Source organism: Schistocerca nitens, chromosome 5, assembly GCF_023898315.1.
Source record: "Schistocerca nitens isolate TAMUIC-IGC-003100 chromosome 5, iqSchNite1.1, whole genome shotgun sequence".
NCBI lineage: Eukaryota > Metazoa > Arthropoda > Insecta > Orthoptera > Acrididae > Schistocerca > Schistocerca nitens.
Window position 1 is genome coordinate 602,729,763 of NC_064618.1, and position 22,680 is coordinate 602,752,442.

A 22,680-nucleotide genomic window follows, 5' to 3' on the forward strand; every position below is an offset into this window, starting at 1 on the left:
AAAGGAAAGTGCGAGTATTAGTTGAGGACCAATTGGATGAAAATCAGTGTGGGTTTAGGCCTCTTAGAGGTTGTCAGGACCAGATCTTTAGGTTACGGCAAATAATGGAGAAGTGCTATGAGTGGAACAGGGAATTGTATCTATGCTTTATAGATCTAGAAAAGGCATATGACCGGGTTCCTAGGAGGAAGTTATTGTCTATTCTATGAGATTATGGAATAGGAGGCAAACTTTTGCAAGCAATTAAAGGTCTTTACATGGATAGTCAGGCAGCAGTTACGAGTTGACGGTAAATTGAGTTCATGTTTCAGAGTAGTTTCAGGGGTAAGACAAGGCTGCAACCTGTCTCCACTGTTGTTCATATTATTTATGGATCATATGTTGAAAACAATAGACTGTCTGGGTGACATTAAGATATGTGAACACAAAATAAGCAGTCTTGCATATGCCGATGACTTAGTTGTGATGGCAGATTCGATTGAAAGTTTGCAAAGTAATATTTCAGAGCTAGATCAGAAATGTAAGGACTATGGTATGAAGAGTAGCATCTCCAAAATGAAAGTAATGTCAGTGGGAAAAAGGAGGAACAAAGCTATAACAGGTGGATGGTTTCAAGTACTTAGGATGCATATTCTCACAGGATGGAAACATAGTGAAAGAACTGGAAGCGAGTTGTAGCAAAGCTAATGCAGTGAGCGCTCAGCTACGATCTACTCTCTTCTGCAAGAAAGAAGTCAGTACCAAGACTAAGTTATCTGTGCACCGTTCAATCTTTCGATCAACTTTGTTGTATGGGAGCGAAAGCTGGGTGGATTCAGGTTACCTTATCAACAAGGTTGAGGTTACGGATATGAAAGTAGCTAGGACGATTGCAGGTACTACTAGATGGGAACAATGGCAGGAGGGTGTCCACAATGAAGAAATCAAAGAAAAACTGGGAATGAACTCAATAGATGCAGCAGTCAGGGTGAACAGGCTTAGATGGTGGGATCATGTTACACGCATGGGAGAAGCAAGGTTACCCAAGAGACTCATGGGTTCAGCAGTAGAGGGTAGGAGGAGTCGGGGCAGACCAAGGAGAAGGTACCTGGATTCAATTAAGAATGATTTTGAAGTAATAGGCTTAACATCAGAAGAGGCACCAATGTTAGCACTGAATAGGGGATCATGGAGGAATTTTATAAGGGGGACTATGCTCCAGACTGAATGCTGAAAGGCATAATCAGTCTTAAATGATGATGATGATGATGATGATGATGATGATGATGATAAGGAGGAAGGGAGGAGGAAGTTGCTGAATAAGGGCAGTTAAGGCAGCAGGTGTAAGAGTCCTGTCAGGAGGGAGGTAAAGATTGCAAACCGTGACCTCAAGAGTCCAGGTGGACCCTAACAGCAACAGCCAGTCATACCGCCAGGTCACCACCCGTCACCGACAAGGAGGGGGCAACATCCATGAACGACAGTTCAGAATCTGGTGGTGAAGCCGGGGATGGGACCTCTGGTGACACCAGAGGCTCTTTGTCCCAGGACTTATGTTTCTTCTTCTTTTCAGGTTGAGATCAAGGAGGGCTGTGTGGCATAAAGGAGCCAGCAGCAGCAAGATCAGGAACAGAAAGAGATGGGGTGACCTGGGGCCCGACAGACCGCAGTTCTCGCAGTTGTCGCGTGGCAGCAGACCTTTGGCCTGGAAGGTGCCGGGCAGGGGCATCCTGGGAGGGGCACCTTTGACCAGCAGACACCGAAGGAGTGGGACACTTCTCTGGCTGGGGAGGGGGAGCAGCACCCAGAGGAGAAGGTGTGGGAGCGGCAGGGGAGGGGGGGCAGAGAGGGGTCTGGGATTGGGGTAAGGAAGGGGGAGGAAGAGGTGAAGATGTAACTAAAGCATAACTAGACGTCATGGACACAGGGTGAAGACATGTATACTTCTTACAAGCCTCTGTGTAGGTTAAACGATCGAGGGACTTATACTCCTGTATCTTCTTTTCCTTCTTATGTACTGGGCAATCTGGTGAATGTGGAGAATGATTGCCATGACAATTAACACACACAGGAGGGGGAACACAGGGACTCCCCTCATGAAGTGGACGTCCATAGTCACCACAGAGAGGGGCCTGCGAACAGCGCGAAGACGTGTGTCCAAAACACAAGCACTGAAAACACCTCATAGGAGGTGGGATGTATGGCTTCACATCACATCGATAAACCATAATCTTTACTTTCTCAGGGAGGGTATCCCCTTCAAAGGCCAGGATAAAGGCACCAGTATCAAAGCGATTGTCCTTAGGACCCTTCTGAGCATTCCGAACAAAGTGAACACCCCGCCGTCCGAGATTGTCCCGAAGTTCCTCATCAGTTTGAAGGATAAGGTCCCTGTGAAAAATCACACCTTGAACCATATTTAAAGACTGGTGGGGGGGGGGGGGGGTAATGGACACAGGAATTGTGCCAAGATGGGTACAGGCACGAAGGGCCGCAGACTGGGCAACTGAAGCAGTTTTGATCAGCAACGAACTCGACCGCATCTTGCTCAGGGAGTCCACTTCGCCAAACTTGTCTTCAATTTGTTCCACAAAGAATAAAGGTTTGGTATTGGTGAAAGTATCCCCATCAGTCCTGGTGCAAACCAGATTGCGGAGGAAAGGCTTTGCCCCTAGCCAACGGGCCTGACTCTCTTCCCAGGGGGTAGCCATGGTAGGGAAGGCCGATGGGACAGGAGAAGCAGCACTAGAAGAATCAGTTCCACGCAGAGAGATGGCTGCAGAAGAACGGCCAGAGTTCTGGACCCATACGCGTTTCATTTGCATAGCGTCCACCCTGATACCACCCACTCCGGTCAGGGGCTCTCCTCACGGGCCACACCCAGCCACAGCAAGGGCCGTCTGGCACGGTGGCCATTGCCGGGAGTTCCGATGCTCCAGGATGACGAGCAACCACTCCGAGGCTTGCATGAGGAGGTCACAGCTCAGGTATCAGAAGTGTGATCCCTGTGTATTCAGGGGGCTCAACCAAAAGGGTATATAGCGACCCCACCACACGGGCTGGCTACCATGCTGGCTATGCACTCTAACATCAGACAATGACGTGAATGAAAAGGTGGAATGAACTAGGAGGTCACACGTCGGAGGCACTAGGTAAGGTGCTCTTCCCCAAATGGCTCACACTACATAAGCGAAATTTAGTAATGGAGGTCAAACCCCAGAGGGGGATCAGAGACTGCCAAAAGGAGGTGATTACGCAACAAAGCTAAATTGCTAAACCAACATAACCAGGAGCATAGCGGGGGCCAACATAAGCAAGGACACCAAGAGAGGGAGAGGAGAGGGCGAGGGGGAAGGAGCAAGGAGAGGAAAGGAGGGGAAGGGGAAGGAAATGCAGCCCTGGAAAGAAGAAGGCTGCAATAGCTCGGGGCCCCATGCTCGCCAAGTGTGTATCTGTAAAAGAGTTGTGGACCCCTTAGGGGGCAGAGAGGGGTTGGGGGGGGGGGGGGGGTAGTTCACCGGCTTCTGCGTAGAGACTCTCAACTGGGCTAGTACAGAAAGCACCAGTGGCGAGACAGATCCCCAAATGGTGTATTGTATTTAGACAGCATAAGATAGATGGCCATGCAGAGGAGTAGACAATGCATCCATAATCCAACCTGGAGCGGACAAGAGATCTATAGAGGCGGAGGATGACAGCCCAGTCAGCTCCCCAAGAGGTACCACTCAATACGCGAAGGACATTGAGGGACCGGATGCAGCGTGCAGCCAGGTAGGACATATGGGGAGAGCAACTGAGTTTCCTATCGAAAGTAAGCCCTAAGAACTTCATTGCATCCACGAACGAGAGAGCATTTTGGCCCAGTTACAAGGACGGCAGGCGAAACGCCTTGTACCACCAAAAGTTGACGAAAACGGATTTAGGAGCAGAAAAGCGGAAACCATTTGTGACACTGCACGAATAGAGACGGTACAGACAATGCTGAAGACAGCGTTGCAGGAGACACGTCCACTGAGAGCTGCAATAAATAGCAAAGTCGTCAAGGGAAAGAGTCGGAAAAGCCAGCTGGAAGGCAGTCCATAATTGGGCTGATGGCTATGGCGAAGAGGACGACAATCAGTATGGAGCTCTGAGGCACCCCGTTCTCCTGTGAAAAGGTGTGGGATAAGGAGGAACCCACACATACCCGGAAAACTCAGTCTGTTAAAAATTCCCAGATCAAAGTGGGAAGACGATCGCGAAGGCTCCATGTGTGCATAGTATGTAGAATGCCTGTCCGCCAACAGGTATCACAGGCTTTCTCCAAATCAAAGAATACGGCCACTGTTTGTTGCTTCTGCAGAAAATTATTCATGACGAACGTCGACGTGGTGACGAGATGATCAACCACTGAGCGGCGCTTTCGGAACCCACACTGAGCATTAGTGAGAAGATGGTGCGACTCCAGCCACCACACGAATCGACCATTGATCATGTGTTCCATCACCTTACAAACGCTGCTGGTAAGGGAAATTGGACGATAGCTGGAAGGAAGAGATTTATCTTTACCGGGCTTAGGTAGGGGAACAATAGTATCTTCACGCAAAGCGTGGGAAATACATCGTCAGTCCAAATACGGTTGTAGGTATGGAGGAGAAAGCGCTGTCAAACAGGAGGAAGATTCTGCAGCATGAGTACGTGGATTGTATCGGGACCAGGAGCAGAAGACCTGGATGAGGAGAGAGCACGCTCGAGCTCTCTCAAAGAAAAAGGATTATTGTAGCATTCTTGATTCAAAGAGAGAAAGGAGTTTGCATGAGCTGCCTCTGCCTGTTTCTGAGAAAGGAAGTCAGGATGGTAGTGGGTGGAGCTTGAAACCTCCGTAAAGTACCAGGAATCTGGGAGTGTGCGATAGTCCCCGAAAGCTGGCACAGGCCACCCCAAACGAGAGAGGACGGAGTAAATTTGTTGAATGAGCTGGTGAAGGAAACCCAGCATGCTTTCTCGCTTTCCTTAATAGTGCGACGGCACTGCGCACGTAGTTGCCTGTAGCGGATGCAGTTCGTTAACATAGGATGACTGTGAAAGACACAAAGAGCACGTAGTAGGGCATGAATCGCATTGCTGCACTCCACAGTCCACCAAGGGACCGGGACCCGACGGGGAGAAGTAGTAGTACGAGGGATAGAGGATTCAGCAGCCGAGAGAATAATTTCCACGAGCTGCTCGATCTGATCATCACAGCTGGGAAACGGCCGTTCATCAAGGACTGCCAAGGAGGAATATAGCCTCCAGTCAGCAAGAGAGAATTTCCAATGGGTGACCGTTGTGGCGGGGTATGATTGTACAGGCAAGTCACACAAGGGAAGTGGTCACTCTAGTAAGTATCGGAAAGAGCACACCACTCAAGACGTCGAGCGAGCTGGGCAGAGCAGATCGAGAGATCTAAGTGGGAATAAGTGTGCTTGGAATCAGAGAGAAACGTGGCTTCACCGGTGTTAAGGCACACAAGATTAAGATGATTAAGACAATCTGCCAAAAGAGAACCCCTTGGGCAGGTGACAGGTGGGCCCCAAAGAGGATGATGGGCATTAGTGTCACCAAGGAGCAACAAGTTGCATCAGGTCCGCCCTAGTGACAGCAGAAGACGGATGAATATAAATTATGCACAGGGAAAAGGTAAATTAGAGAAGGAAAACACAGGCAGCAACTGCTTGCAGGTGGGTGTGCAAGGGGATAGGACCATGACAAACATCATCTCGTAGAAGCAGCATGACCCCACTACGAGCAGGAATCCCACCGTAAGGGGAACATCCATCCGTAGCGAAGTAAAATGGGAAAGAGCAAAATGGTGTTCAGGACATAGCTTGGTTTCTTGGAGACAGACTACAAGCAGACATTGCGCTCGCAGGAGCAGCTGGAGATCCGCCCTGTTAGATAGAGGGCCACGGATATTCCATTGTAAAAGGGCCATGTAATTTAGGAACAACAGCGAATGAAGAAGAAACACTCACCTCGGTGGCTGCTTAGGACGAGTGGGTGGGGGAGGGACAGAGTGCCACACGGGTGGGTGGGGGAGGGACAGAGCGCCACAGGGGAGGGGGGGGAGGGACAGAGCGCAACAGGGGGGTGGGGGGGAGGAGCAGAGCGCAACAGGGGGGGTGGGGGGGAGGAGCAGAGCGCAACAGGGGGGTGGGGGGGAGGGTCAGAGCGCCACAGGGGTGGGGGGGAGGGACAGAGCGCCACAGGGGGGTGGGGGGGAGGGACAGAGCGCCACAGGGGGGGTGGGGGGGAGGGACAGTGCGCCATAGCGGGTGGGGGGAGGGAGAGCATGCCACAGGGGTGGGGGGGGGAGGGACAGCGCGCCACAGGGGGGTGCGGGGAGGGACAGAGCGCCACAGGGGTGTGGGGGGGAGGGACAGAGCGCCACAGGGGTGTGGGGGGGAGGGACAGAGCGCCTCAGGGGTGGGGGGGAGGGACAGAGCGCCACAGGGGTGGGGGGGAGGGACAGAGCGCCACAGGGGTGGGGGGAGGGACAGAGCGCCACAGGGGTGGGGGGGAGGGCAGAGCGCCACAGGGGAGGGGGGGAGGGCAGAGCGCCACAGGGGAGGGGGGGGGGAGGGACAGATCGCCACAGGGGAGGGGGGGAGGGCAGAGCGCCACAGGGGAGGGGGGGGAGGGACAGATCGCCACAGGGGAGGGGGGGGAGGGACAGATCGCCACAGGGGAGGGGGGGGAGGGACAGATCGCCACAGGGGTGGGGGGGGAGGGACAGATCGCCACAGGGGTGGGGGGGAGGGACAGAGCGCCGCAGGGGTGGGGGGGGGGGAGGGACAGAGCGCCGCAGGCGTGGGGGGGAGGGACAGCGCGCCACAGGGGTGGGGGGGGAGGGACAGAGTGCCACAGGGGTGGGGGGGGGGGGAGGGACAGAGTGCCACAGGGGTGGGGGGAGGGACAGAGCGCCACAGGGGTGGGGGAGTGAAAGAGCGCCACGGGGGGGAGGGACTGAGCGCCACAGGGGGGGGAGGGACTGAGCGCCACAGGGGGGGGAGGGACTGAGCGCCACAGGGGGGGGAGGGACTGAGCGCCACAGGGGGGGGGAGGGACAGAGCGCCATAGGGGGGAGGGACAGAGCGCCATAGGGGGGGGGGGAGGGGCAGAGCACCATAGGGGGGAGGGACAGAGTGCCATAGGGGGGGGGGGGGGAGGGACAGAGCGCCATATGGGGGGGGAGGGACAGAGCGCCATAGGGGGGGAGGGACAGAGCGCCATAGGGGGGGAGGGATAGAGCGCCACAGGGGGGAGGGACAGAGCGGCACAGGGGGGAGGTATGAAGCACGCAAGGAGGCAGGTTATACTTTAGTGTCACCTGCTGGCACAGATTGAGTATTTGTAGGCATTTCTGTGGTGGATGAGGCATCAGTGAGATCCATGTCTGCAGGGAATGCTAAGATCTCCACCACCTAATCAGATGCAGAATTGGTAGGGAGTGGTGGTGTTGGGGCCACCGGACGGTTCTTTTTCTTACCAGACTTCTTTGTTTGCTTGCCCTCTTGCTTCTCTTTAGGAGCTTGCTGGGAGGACTACTCTGAAGTAGCTTCAGGCATGCAGGAAGATCAAGAAGCTCTTCGTCCAGCAGCTTTTGGCTCCTTGAGCCACTGGCTTGTGTCCGCCATGGCATTAGTGGAGACCTTGGGGAGAGGACCCCAAGGGACCCCTTCCGCACGAGAGGAGTTGAAGGAGACTGTTGCTTCTCTGGGAGGGAGAGGGGACCAATGTCCCCTGCATTTGGGGGGGGGGGGGTGCCTTGCTCCTGAAGTAGGTGCTTTGGGAGCAACAGAGGAAGATTTGCCACCTACCACCAAGGGGGTAGAAGTATTCTGGTGGCTTGGAGGGCCCACTGTTTGTCGCACAGAGTGGGGAACCAGTGGCACTTTGGACGGCAATGACGATGTAGCTGCAGCGTATGTTAACGTCAACCGAATGGGGTGTAATCTTTCAAATTTACGTTTAGCCTCTGTGTAAGCCAACTGGTCCGGGGTCTTGTACTCCATGATTTTCCGTTCCTTTTGGAGTACTGCGTAGTCTGGCGAGCAGGGGGAGTGGTGCTCTTCACAGTTGATGCAAGTGGCAGGAGGTGCACATGGAGTATCTGGGTGCAGTGGACGTCCACAGTCTCGACATGTGGTGCTGGAAGTGCAGTGGGAAGACATGTGCCCGAACTTCCAGCACTTAAAGCACCGCATGGGGGGTGGGGGGTGGGGGGGAATGAATTAACTTCACAGCAATAAACCACTACCTTGACCTTTTCAGGCACTGAATCACCCTCAAAGGACTAGATGAAGGTACTGGTAGCAACCCTATTGTCTTTGGGTCCTCTGTAAATGCTCCGGATGAAATGAACACCCTGCCGTTATAAATTGGTGTGGAACTCCTCGTCAGACTGCAAGAGATCACAATGGAAAATTATCCCCTGGACCATGGTTGAGGCTTTTATGAGGAGTGACAGAAACAGAAATATCACCCAGCTTGTCACAGGTGAGTAACACTCGGGATTGGGCTGGGGATGCTGTCCGATTCAATACTGTGCCAATTCACATCTTGGGCAGTGCTGTCACTTCTCCAAACTTATTCTCAAGGTGTTCAACAAAAAACTGAGGCTTCATAGGTAAAAAGGAGTCCCCATCAGTTCTGCTACAGACTAAAAACCAAGGCGAATATGGCTCTCTCCGTTCTGTAGTCCTACGTACCTCCCATGGTGTAGCTAGGGAGGGAAACAGTTTAGGGCCATATCTGTCAACACTGTATTCTATTTTGCCCTTCTTATAGACTGCTGGCACCATATGGTCACCAGCAAGACATGACTTAGACTGCTTCATTGCGGATCATCCGCCCTGATGCCACCCACTGCAATCAGGGGCTCTCCCCACAGGCACCACCCAGCCACAGCAAAGGCCACCTGTCATGATGGCTGTTGCCAGTAGTCCTGAAGCCCCACGAAGACAGGCATCTACTCCTTGGCATAGGTGGGGAGTTTACAGGTCAGGCATCAGCAGTATGATCCCTGTGTTGTCAGGGGGCTACCACCAAATGGGTACATGACAGCTGGCTACCGTACTGGATACTGGGCACAGAGAAATCCGATATTGTCACGGGGGCAAAAGAGGACAGGAGACAACGGAAGATGACATACCCCGGAAAGTGTCCTCGCCCAAATAGTTGAATTGCAGGTGGAGATGCAAAGCCATGACAAGGGATTCAGGAGATCGAATCTAAGGGCACTATGGGTAACTCATGCACCACGTAAGGCGTCCTTTCCCCATATGGCCCACACTTCTGTAGGATTTGAAAGTGGCAGGATCTGAACTCATACGGCTGAACAGTTTTAAGACTCCTTTTAGTTGCCTCTTACGATAGGCAGGAATACGTCGGGGCCTATTCTAACCCCCGGAGCTGCATGGGGGCTGTCTTACTGATTCCCAAACTTGTGCAGTGGAAATAGACTGATTAATGAAAGTTGTGAATTCCCTCCAGGAAGCCTCCTCCATTCTTTGATCACTCACCTCACATGAGCTCTCGCAGACCTGAAAGTATGGAGATTGTCTGTAGTTGGACAGTGTTTGAAGTTCCACAGAGCTGTCCACCTGGCCCTGATTGCCAATTAACAGTCGTCATTCCACCAAGGTCAAGTCATAGTCTGAGGTGGTTACTAGACCTGGAAATGGACTCTGCGGCAGGCCTTTGGATCTCAGGAGCGATATGGGCCACCGCCCCCTGTGCACAATCCTTTTGTTTAAAAATAGCCTATCGACTGCACTGCAACCAATTTGCCCTTTGTATCATCCGCCTGCGTGGTCTCCTGTTGGCCACCGTCCTACTCAATAGACGGATTCACATTGGGAAGTGGTCACTAGACTGTAAATCTGGAGTCACTTCCCACTAAACTGAGTCTGCAATAGCTAGGGAACAAAAACAAAGGTCAATGGCTGAAAAAGACCCTGCAGCTGTGGAAAAGTGAGTCATCTGTCCCGCGTTCTGAAGGCAGATATTCTCAGAATGGACAAAGCACTCGATCATCCGAGCCCTGGAGCAAGTGGTAGCTGAGCCCCACAGTACATTGGGGGCATTGTCCTCCACAAGAAGGAATGGGTGTGGTAGTGCCTGGAAGAGTTCTGCCAGTGGCTCTGCATCCAAAGCATCATTAGAGGGCAGGTACAAAGAACACACTATGATATTTGAGGGTGCGAGAACATTCACGCAATTGCTGCGTGGTCACGGTAGTAGGAACAGGAAAGGAGTGGTACCTGTCATCAAGAAAAATAGCCACACCACCTTTAGCCCTTTCTTCAGTAGTATTGTCCTTCCTGTATGCGTGGTAGCCCCGTAATGCAGGTGTGCTGGTGAATTGAAGATGCATTTCTTGTAAGCAGATGCAGAAAGGTTTATCCCGGACCAGTAGCTGCAATTCTTTCAAATGTGAGCGATATCTATTCAAATTCCACTGCATTGGTTGGCAATGGTTGTTCTTTTCTTTCTCCCTCGGAGGCAGTGATTTACCGGGGAGGTCAGGGGGAACATTAGCCGGTTCTTGCTCTCCAGTTCCTCTGACTGGAAGTCCATATCCTGAACAGCATATTCCCCATCAGAAAGAGAGAGAGCTCGCCAACCCAAAGGTTCAACTACTGCTTTCTTGGACTTAGAACTACTTTTTGAAGAATGTTTTTCTTTACTGACAGGAGGAGCTGGTTGCCCAGGTTGCGGGAATGGCTTAGTTGGTTTCTGATGTTGGGCAGTGGCATGTGGCTTAGATGGTAAACCTATTGCTGACGGCTTCTGAACGACATCAGTTGCAAGTGGAGCCTTTCTCCCACAGGTACATGGACAAGTGCATGTGCTCTTACTTGAATCTGTGTTCCGAGTTCGTGCGGAGGCATCACACTTGCCGACTGGTGTCTTACGGGCTGATGCAAAAGAAGTAGCAAAAACCAGTGGTTGCATTGCTTTGAAAGCTTTTTTAGATTCACCATAAGGTATACATATCTTAACTTTCAACTGCTGAAGTTTCCTTTCCTCACTGTAAACCCCAAACCTTCTGCTCCACACTGGGTGATTCTCAGGGCAGTTTACACATTTCGGAGGAAGTGTACTAGAAGTGCCTGACTCGTTAGCTCAGCCTCCACAATTGCCACACATAGACTTCCCACTACATCCCAAAGTGGTATGGCCAAATATTTGACATTTGTAGCATCTTATGGGTTAGGAACAAATGGGCGAACCTTAAGATGGATATAGCCTGCAAAGGTATGTTTAAATAATTCTGGAGTACTAAGCGTTCGAATAAATGTTGCCAATTTTTCCAATTTGCCATTGACTCTACTTTTATAAGTTAATTCTGCACTTCTGTGACACCCATATTTTCCAATTCTTCACGTAACTCTGCGGAGTCCACTTCCATTATATCGGAGTAACAACGTCCTTACTAAAGTTAAGGATGTTATGCAACTCAGCCTCGCCTAAGGCCTTACATCCCAGAAGCATAGATATTTGCTTGGAATTAGCAGTTTCAACTACAAGTGTTCCATTATGAAGCCATTTGACACTTTTCAGAGACCATGCAATACCTTCCAATGCCTTGTGAATACAGAAATGGGATATCTTCTCACAGGTTCATGATTATGAGACTTCTTTACAGGACAACTGACCAACCGAGCTCTCTTTGAGAAGTGGGTGTAGGTACTGACTGACGGTACACCCATCCCTGCAGGAGTAGTAGTTTCACGAGACAGTTCCATAGGGATCCCACGAGATGTTAGGGAAACAACCGTCAACCAAGGCAGAGCCCTGCATGCCTGAGCAAGCCTTATACAACTAGCGGGTGGCAGGTGCTCCAGAGGTTGCCCGCTAAAGACTGTTTTACCTCAACAGTCATTCACCTCATCGGCACGTAGCAATCCTTGAGGTCGAGGTTTTTTTTTTATAGAAGTGTGTACCTTCCTCGAGGCCCAGGCGGTGAAGCCAAGAACCCCGTCCTCCGAAACACACAAATACCACTGCCGCACCGCACGGTGGTCGCTGAAGTATGACCGGAGCTTACAGTGACAGAGGACTGGTGACGTTGACCAGGAACCCCAGGGTCACCAAGCCCATACTCACCTAACGAATGACGAGCCCCTGAGGGGTGCGGAATGGAGATTACGAGTGATTGCAATTGCATGATAATGCACCCTCTCATAAAACAACATCTGTGAAGCAATGGTTCATTAATAACAACATTCCTGAAATTAACTGGTCTACCCAGAATCCCCACCTGAACCCATAGGAAACCTTTGGGATGAGTTGGAATGTTGACTTCTCTGGTTTAAGCTTTTGAGGAAGAATGGACTGCCATTCCTCCAGACATTCAGTCACCTCAATGGAAATGTTCGCAGTAGAGTTCAAGCCATCATAAAGGCAAAGAGTGGAGCCACCCCATATTAAACCCACTTGTAAGTGTCCAGATACTTTTTATCCGATTGTGTAGCATTTGTCCTAAAACCACCTTCAATCACACATGACAGAAGGCTAAAACAACTCAGGATATCATGCCTGGCTGATCTCTTACAACACATTGGATGAGTCAGCAACCTTCATTACAATCTAACTATTTAGGAGGCAGGTTAAACGGTTCACAAAGACTTAAAAGTTGTACCATATTTGTTTAGTCAACTGTGAAAACAGAAGTTACATCTGCAAACAAAGTAGACTCTGCCATTTTGTCCACATACAAAATATAATCAGTTAAAAGGTGGCATGTTGGAATTAATATGCCACAAGCACCACATATTGGAGGAGCTTCTCACCAGAGCAGTGTCCCAAAGACGACTCAAGGCCTATCTCATCTCATTTGACTTGTCAGAATGAAGTAAGCCCAGGAAAAGCAGATGGTTTTGCCAGTTGCAGCTTACTGCACATTACTTTCATTCTCAGTGATATATTATTGAGTTCCTCAACAGAAAGGTAGTGTATAGGGGACTAGCACAGTATTTTTGGTGCACACTTCCATAACTGCCTCAACTGTTAATTTGTTTACCTGATTTTCCTTATTCCTTGATACTCAGTAGACTGACACATCCTCACCCCTCAGCTTTTGTAGAAATAGGAGAATATCCCAGAGTCCAATATCTCCTATACCTAGGCAAATCTAAAATAATTCTGCTCCTCTTCAGTAACTAGGACAGCAGCCAGCTTCTACTTTGGGCTGGGGTTGCTATTTGCCCCATACCAGTTATTATTACACATGCTTTAATTGTACTGCAAAAGGTCTCACTACACAGAGGTAATTTGATCTGCTAGAAGTCTGGAGGTGTTACTCTGTGGCTCAGCAGTAAAGGGGCAGATGCAAATCCAAAGGTCTCTGGCTCAATCCCCGGCCGATCCTAGGATTTTTCTTTGTTACTTATCACTTCTTTCACCTCTGGCAATGATTGTTGATGCAAAAATGCCTAGTTTTGTCGCAGTTCAGAATCCACATTGAACTGCAGGCCCCTGTAAATGGCCAAGTCAGTCAATTCAAAGGTTGAAGGAAAACAATTGCATACCACCTCCAACAAGACCACACTTAGTGAAGCACTGTGATGTTCTAAACAATCTTCGGGCTGACAGCTGCTTTACTTAGAAGTCTGTAACAGCAAGGAACATATAAGTCTGAGAAACCATGAGAATCTGCCACCAAATCGCAAGCGTGTGTTCACCTGCATCAGTGTACAAGTTGGGTAGCCCATAGTGTTGATCCTATAGGCATCTGCTGCCAGCCTAATACGATCAAAATGAGTCTCAATGATTGCACATGTATAATCTAGCCAGTGTAGTGTTACATGCCATTTAGGCAAGCATCATTTCCCATTCTCACTGTTTATGACAAGAAAGATGATTGTGACAAAACAGTAACGTAGTGTTAGGTAGGGAGTAAGTCACTAAACACATACTATGTGCAATCATTTTGTTTCGTGTTTGTGCAGAGTTGAATGGAGAGGTACGCAGTTTAAGTAATCGGCAAAGCGCAACAGTGAGTAAACATCTTCACCTGCTGTGGGTGTGGGATTTTCAGCAACAAACAAAGGAAACTCTAATATGAAATGTGACCAACTTCTTGTACAGCTTTCAAGGTGGATGTTATGGTTGAATTAAATTGTGTTACGAAGTAATTGTGATCTGTACACCCAATGAAACAAATACAAGAGAGTCAATAATGAAATGCTGACATCATTTCATGATTGGAATAGATATTATTTTTCCTTCCACTGAAAACAGCTGTAAAGGAGAAGAGTTCAAGTCTTTCAAGGGCTATGCACCATTCTACGGAGATACTACTTTGCAGGACTTCCACATAAAGAAGCTAATTAACAGTGGCTGAGTGACACTGAAGGTAAATTAAAACACAATTTGTCAGGTGACAGATCAAATGTGTGTTTTCTGACAACTCCAAAAAACATGAGAAGAGGGGCAAAATACTTCATCAGGAACTCACAAAAACTTTGTGAAACTAGAGCAAATGTGTCATTCCTGCTTCAAGAGCTAAGACATTTCAAGGTGTTCAGTACCCAAATGGATCTTGCCATCAAACCCAATGGCAATGGTGAAAGGATAACTTAACTCTGCAACGGAATATATTCTCTTGCTCAAATCTGTCAGGAAAAAAAAAATAACATGGTTAGGAAGGAATACAGCCACATGACAATGTAGCTGTATGAATTAAGTGTGCTAAAATATTGTACCACCAAATAATGCTCCAGATGGGGGATGTTTCCAAAGTGGGAAATAGCCACTGGAATAAATACTGGCTGTAGCTTCTCACTTAGCAGAGCAAGTGAGAGCTGAAGATCAGAAAAATAGATCTGCAGCTGAGGGTGGCCCGATAGTTGCATTGAAATTATGTGAATGCCAGTAATTAAGACACGCAGCTTCTGAGACAGCAACATAACACCTGGAGCACGTAAAACGTCAGTACTATAACACACTGATTTTGTTAATGTCTCTCAATAGTAGAAAGACTGAGTGAAGATGTATAGTGAAGTCTATGATAGCCTAGTTTGAAGGGAAACATGGCATACCGTATCATTATCCTGTATGGTGTGTCAACTGTTGAGAGCTGCTTAAAGGTTCATAACTAAAGGACAAAGGTTAAGTGTTTCACATATATAGTGTATTCATCCTTAGCCATGTCTCCAGTAAAGTCATTCTTGAAATGGAGAGTGTATTAAACCCACTGCAAGTCAGTTACAGGGCACTGTCATGTGTCCAAGTCACCGACATCTAAAGCACTTGAAAAAGTTGGGTGTTGAAGTTGTACTCTTAAGGAGACAAAGAGAAGAATATTTCTTTAATAATCTCTGAATACTCAGCCATGTTGAAAAACAATATAATACTTACAATCCTCCGTAGCACTGCTCTACCATACATTTCTCATATCTGTTATATCTTCACGCTACCAAATTCCATTAACATTGCAAGAATCTACATACGTGACATTTGCCTAACACAACCCACTTGCTGTATGCGCAATTTCCACCCCCCCCCCCCCCCCCCCCTCTCCCAGCCATGTCACAGTCTGATACCTCCAAAGATGTTTAGTTTCAATAACAATGTTGCCTTGCTTGAGATCAATATTATCAAGGTACAATGCTGGAGCCATTCAACCAATTTCAGTCTTCTTAGAATCCCTTGTGACATACTGATTATAAAAAAAGGGAAGATTTACAAATTTTCCTTCTTCCCTCTTCCGAAATGATAACAGATTCTGGTTGTTGATATGCATTCTGTTGCTGATCTTGGCTTGCACGTACTCAGGTGGACTGAATCCTCAGATCTTGTGTATGGTTGGGTATGATAAATACATAACAACCCAAGCAAGAGCATTAACAATCTTAACACCAAGCAAATAATTGTTTGTTTGTTTTGTTTTAGGGCGCACGCGCCCAAGCCAAAACTATAGAACACAAACACAGAGATGAGGAAAATGACTATATGTCAGTCCCAACGGACAGAATAGGAGACAGCTAAAAAAGGCACATGGAAAAAGGGCTAAAAAACACCATACAAAAATGGAGGTCCAAAACTAATAATTAAATGCTTAGGCAGATAAAAAGTAAAACATGGTTGACAGCCCGCACGTTATTCGCTAAAACAGCTGATAAATCAGATGGCAAACCCAATCTGGAATGTAAAAAAAAAGGCATTCCAGCAGGAAGTAGCGGACAGTTAAATGTTGGACGCAATGCATACAAAGTGGTTGGGCCGAGAGGAGGTCATCCAATGCGCCAGGAAGTGTGCCCTCAGCCCAAATGCGGTTGTATGTGTTAAGCAGAAAGTGCTTGAAATCCAACTAGCTCTTTTGCTATCCTGAAGAACTCAATGACACTTTGCATGCATCTGTTTATAATGAATGCAGTTTTCCAGTGTAGGGTGGCGGTTAAAAACGCAGAGAGCATGTCTTCGTGCGCGAATTGCGTCACAGCGTGCCTCAGTCCACCAAGGGACTGGGACACGAAGTGTTAAAGAGGAAGTGCGAGGAATGAAACATTCTGCAGCAGTACAGATAATGTGGGTTAGATAGTCCACCTGGTCATCAGAACTGAGGAAATCTTGTTCTGCGAAGGTCGCCAGGGAGGAGTAAAGCTGCCAGTCAGCCTTAGTAAGCTGCCATTTGGGCGTGCATGTGGATGGGATAGGAGTCAGCAGACGGAGAGCACATGGGAAATGGATGCTCAAGTAGGCGTCAGAAAGAACTGACCACTCAAGACGATGGGCAAGCTGGGCAGTGCAAAACAATAGGTCCAAATGGGAATAGGTGTGCGAGGAGTCAGAAAGGAAAGTGGGCGCTCCAGTGTTAAGGTATAAGAGGTTGAGTTGGTTAAGAGGGTCAGTCAAGAGGGCACCTCTCTGGCAGGTCCAGGGAGAACCCCACAGGGTATTATGCGCATTAAAGTCACCGAGTAGCAAAAACAGGGGAGGCAGCTGCCCAATAAGCTGAAGGAAGTCTGCCCTGGTGACATCATAGGACGGAGGTACATAAATGGTACAGAGGGAGAAAGTCGGGTGGGGAAGGAAAAGGCGAACGGCAATTGAAGACGGGTAGTCACGGAGATGGGTTGACTATGAAGCTCATCCCGCATGAGCAGCACGATGCCCCCATGAGATGGGATGCCGACCTCTGGGGGAAGGTCAAAACGAGCTGGTAAGTAACGTGAAAGCTCAAAGCGGTCTTGAGAGCGCAATTTCGTTTCCTGAAGGCAGAGTACAAGAGGATGCTGAGATGCTAAAAGCAGTTGTAAACCCTCTTTGTGGGACAGAAGGGTGTTAATGTTCCATTGGAGGACAGACATGAGGAGGAAGAGATTTAGGGGTGTCAAAACGGTGGCCGCCGAGGGGCAGCCGGTGAAGAGTCGCTATTACAGGGCACAGAAGTAGGAACATCCTGCTCCATGGAGTCCACAGAAGCAATGGGGAACGGATGGTGATGCGCAGCGGCAAGACAGAGGCCGGCCGGGCTAAGTGGCCACGTGGCGACACCGTCGAGCAGGATCTTCAAGTCGGTGAAACAGAAGACCGTTTGTCTTTAGCAGACTTCTTCGAGCTCTTCCGGTTAGAGGATGTCTTGGGTGTTGTTTGGTTGGAGGGACGGAGGAAGTCTTCTCGGGAGTACTCCTTCTGTCCTTTCCTGGCTGCCGGTTGTGTAGGGGGTAGCTTTGTCCCCTTAGGCCAGAGTTTGATGGTTTGTTGCGCAGCACTGCTACCTTGACACTGGGCGATTCACAACCTCAGAGCCAAATTTGAGGTTGCATGTCTGCGTGGCTACGTCCCTTATGGAGTGAGGGGTAACAAGAACTCAACTAGGTGCCAGATAGGAAAACACAGGGTTTGTGACTAGCCAGCAACTTACGGGCTATTGGGTAAGGCACTTTTTCCTTTACCCGAATCTCTTGAACAGCCCACTCATCTAGATACACGGGACAATCCCAGGAGGAGGCGGCGGCATGGCCACCAGTGCAGTTGATACAGCAGGGAGAAGGAGGCGCGTTCGACAAGACAGTCAAGTGTGGTTGAAACGATGACACTGGTAGCAGTGCATCAGATTCAGAATGTACGGCCGGACTGTGATGATTTTATAGCCTGCTTTAATCTTGGATGGGAGCACCACCCTATCAAAGATGAGGAAAAGAGTGCGAGTGGGCACCAAGGAGGAATTGACCTTTTTCATTACATGATGGACGGCAGTGACACCCTGATCGGAGGGTTAAGATTGTATTTCTGCCTCGGTTAGACCGTCAAGCAGCCTGGTGTAAATTACACCACGGGAAGAATTCAAAGTTCTATGTGCCTCGACACGGACCGGATAACCGTGGAGAAGTGAGGCAGCAAGTAGTAGTTGTGCTTGAGAATCAACAAGGAACCGTGGTGCAGAGGGAAGGGTCTTCGGCTAAGAACCCTCATTACGTTTAAGTTTCGTCGACGGAAAGGAAGATTGACTCATCATGAGGAAATCCCCCACAATTGCCAGCATCTCTGAGGGTGCACTCCCTCCAACTGGGGGCCTCCCTTAACAAGGGGGCACACCCGCCTTAGGTTATTGTTCAAACCTCAGGTCACACATCCCGAACACCTGACGGAGGGACCAGTGGCAATTTGGGAAGGTTACAGCTCAGGCAATCACCCCTCCCTGGGCCTGGCCTGTACCAGGGGGTACGTGCGAACCCTACCTGTCGACCCGGGGCTGGGAATTAAGCATTACCCAGTCACCTTTTACATGCCAGACACGTGGGCCGGCCTTCAGGAGTGCAGAAGAAGAAAAAAGGAGGCTCCTCAAATGCCAAAGCGGAGGGACAAGAGGAGGAGAAGAGAAACAAAGAATGGAAAAGGGAGCCAGAAAGAAAGTTGAGACTGTTTGCAGGTCAGCGACAAAATGCAGAACATTCCCAATAATACCCCAGACATGTTCCCCAAGGGAGGGGAAAAAGAATAGCAAGAGGATAGACATACAGCATGGAAGGAAAAAAGTGCTGCAAAGGCTGGGGCCCCGTGGTAGACAAGCATGAACCCGCCAAAGAGTGGCGAGCTCCCTGGGGGCAAATCATTGTTGAACCTGACACTGCTCTGGGTTATTTGGGCAAGTCTAACAACTGGGTTGACCAAAAGGGCCATTTTGCTCCAAAATCCAATTAGACCTTTGGCTCCTGGTATACCCTGAGTATGAAGTTTATGCAGAAATATGCTTGAATGATATGTGGGCCTGATAATTTCTTTTCACTCATTCTGAAGTGGCTACAGACAACCAAGTAGAACAGAACTACTGTTCTATGCCATTTTTACAGCATCCTACTATTCATTGGAAGGTACTTCAGTATCTCTGTACCCCTGAAACTTGGGTGGAACACTTCAGCAATAGCCGCGCGGGATTAGCCATGTGGTCTAAGGCGCTGCAGTCATGGACTGTGCAGCTGGACCCGGCGGAGGTTCGAGTGCTCCTTTGGGCATGGGTGCATGTGTTTGTCCTTACGCTAATTTAGGTTAAGTAGTGTGTAAGCTTAGGGACTGATAACCCTAGCAGTTAAATCCCATAAGATTTCACATACATTTGAACACACTTCAGTAATTCAATAAAATTGTTACTGTGCATATTCCCTGTTAGAAGAAAATACAGGATGTTAGTTGGATGGACATAAGGTTCAATACAACTGCCGAAACTTCAAATCAAATGCCTCTGAGCACTATGGGACTCAACTGCTGTGGTCATTAGTCCCCTAGAACTTAGAACTACTTAAACCTAACTAACCTAAGGACATCACACACATCCATGCCCGAGGCAGGATTCGAACCTGCGACCGTAGCAGTGGCACGGTTCCGGACTGCGCGCCTAGAACCGTGAGACCACTGCGGCCGGCACTTCAAATCAAATTAAAATCTTTTGCCTCATGTGGAGAGGCAAGTCATTCATAAAAATCAGGTTTTTAATCACTATTCACTACACTCATCACATAAATGCAGTCAATTAGTAAATTTCTAAGCTCAACAGTATGTTTTTGTTTAACAGGCTTACCCAGAATATACACTGCAATAAAAATAAACTGCTTACCAAACATCTGCAATACCTTTCTTACCTAAATCGACCTTTCGTCTCAATTCTACACGGTTTGGGAGAAAATTCATGTCTGCTTCCCCCTACCTCTATTGCTGCAGCATTACAGACATAAGTCCGTTACAGATTTTAGGTAGGAGTAGTGTGACTGTGATATGGCAGGAAAAATCTTCCTAGTATTTCCATTAAGTTATTTACGGAAACCATGGAGAAACTGCTTAGTGTAATCAGAATTGAATTTCGTTCCAACCAGACAGAATTCTATCGGAATTAATTCTATACCAATTTATAGACCAATACCCCGACATCTTACATTAGGATACTACAAACTGCAATGTGATCCATCATCAAACGACTGTCCAAAGAAATGAAAATGTGATTATTTGTAAGACTGGCTACACCTAGTTGAATGCCCGAGTGTTAGGCCTACTGCTAGAAATTACCAGTGTTTTGCTGAGTCCATCGATATAGGAAGGGACGGTGTAAAATCAAATTTGTCTAGCAAATGCCTTCTACATTTCTTTATAACCACAAAATAAAACAAAGACATGAAGAGCACCAGTGTGTGCTTTTACAAGACATGTAATGTTCTAACAGTACTGCAATAACTTCATGACCTCGACAAGTAAAATAAATAATTAATACGCTGTAAGCAAGTTGAAGAGGTTGGAAATATAACATCAGCAAACTAAATGAAATCTGCATTTCAACAGAACTAAAAATAGATAATATTAACTTACTTTACATAACCTCAGCATTTCCTACCCCATTATGGAACACAAGTTTTCTCCCATTTTCTAGTGGGCACACAATAAGCCATACAAATTGTAGTAAGTTTGAGGGCCAACAGCTGATATACTAGCACTAAGCAAATGCAACTGTTACGTACGAAGATGCACTATTTATCTCTACCTAAATTGTGTCTGGCGTGAGCTTTATGTTGCTAAAATACTATTTTTGTACATCTTCCATTACCAATATTGTGTTCTGATGACTCACATCACATCTACAGAAAGCATAGGGGCCTACTGGAAATGCCATTACGGTTGGTTACATCAGCCACAGCGACGAGTGTCAACTTAGTTTGCATGACTAGTACGACGAGCAATAAATTGCAGATTGTGTTATAATGGACACTAGTCTATTAAAAGGAAGAGCTGCCCCACGCGTCCTAACGACACCGATAATTGCTGGCCATCAATATCACTCGATCATTTCGAGGAGAAGCTATACTGTAGTGAAGGGAAAATAGTGTTCATAATTTAAAAGAATTTACTTGTACTCTTTCAGCCTCGATTCACAGAAACGATGCCGCGCGGTTAGAGGCGTTATGTCTTGGCGACTTTTTTTGATGAATTATCAAATGCAACAATTTTGTTATTCTCCACACAATAGTAATGCGATTTACATTCTCTTTACGCCCACCTTCAGAAAACTTGATGCCGTACTGAAACGCAGTTCTCTTATATTGTCCTCTTCTAAATGACAGCTGGAAATATTACTATTAAAGTTGACTAAATCGTTTATTTTTATAGTTCACATGTGGCAGTAGTAGTAGTAGTAGTAGTAGTAGTAGTAGTAGTAGTTTGCATTAAATAATTATACAGTAAAATTACGGGTCACTGAGAAACCTACCTGCACACTACTGGGAAGGTAAACAAAAGATTTTACACACACATATCAACAGTAACGTCGTGCATGCACCACAGCTGTAAATAATCTATAACATATCGTGACTGAGACAAATATTATGTTACAAGTCACAATGTTTTCAAATCCAACCACACCTCCAACTTCACCCGTTGTATAATATACAACCTCCTACATTGTCATGGCAGCATGCTGTGCATTTAAAATTTGGCGGCACTACATGATACGATCAAAGTACTTCGCTTGGTCAAAGATATCAAGGGTTGAATATCCATAAAAGTGATGATCTAATCGATACACAAGTACTTCTACTTCACAGAAGGCGTTACTTTCTAATTATAGTCGAATAAATAAAAAATATTCATGGTTTTCTTTTATAAGAATTATTTATTTCGGTAATTACAAAACAAATTTCTTGTAGAATACGAATAACAACGAACATGTAATTGGCAGATCCTATGTAAACGCCCCCATAAACGATAAATATTGTTTGACACAAATTGCTCTTATGTAACCAGCAATTTGCCAAGCAAGTCCTTACACGTTCAAACAACATTTGTTAGTTTAACCTCACTTTTAAGCAGACGCTCTCTGTCTTCCTAACTATTTTGACAGTTGTGAGAACAACAGACAAACCAGCCCTGGCACTGACTTTGGCACTATGTTTAAAGAAGAAAGAGCAGAAGAAGAATAAAACACGACTGGGCTAGGGAATGGCTCAAAATGAGAGATTTGCCCATGAATATCTGCCGAAGGAAATGTTACCCTCAGAACCTGATGATTAGGCCTACATCAACTTTCTTCCAGTGGAAACTGGAATCTTTTAAAACTTGTTAACGCCCTCCGAAAGGAGCAAACTTGTCTTTCGAGATCACTCCCATCTACCCACGGATGTGTCAAACAAGCCCGTACACGTACCACGAAAGCCTGTCAGTTTAATCTTACTTTTGAAACAGAAGCTT

At 47.7% G+C, this 22,680-nt stretch overlaps 1 protein-coding gene across 1 annotated transcript in view; it reads right to left on the reverse strand.

Annotated features, from left to right (window-relative positions):
- LOC126260083 (PC-esterase domain-containing protein 1A-like) overlaps nt 1-21,910 on the reverse strand; it is a 282,597-nt gene extending 260,687 nt beyond the window's left edge. The window contains exon 1 of the mRNA XM_049957291.1: nt 21,704-21,910. The gene's annotated coding sequence lies outside the window, so the exon portion shown is untranslated. The remainder of the gene's footprint in view (nt 1-21,703) is intronic.
- Nucleotides 21,911-22,680: the final 770 nt, after the last annotated feature.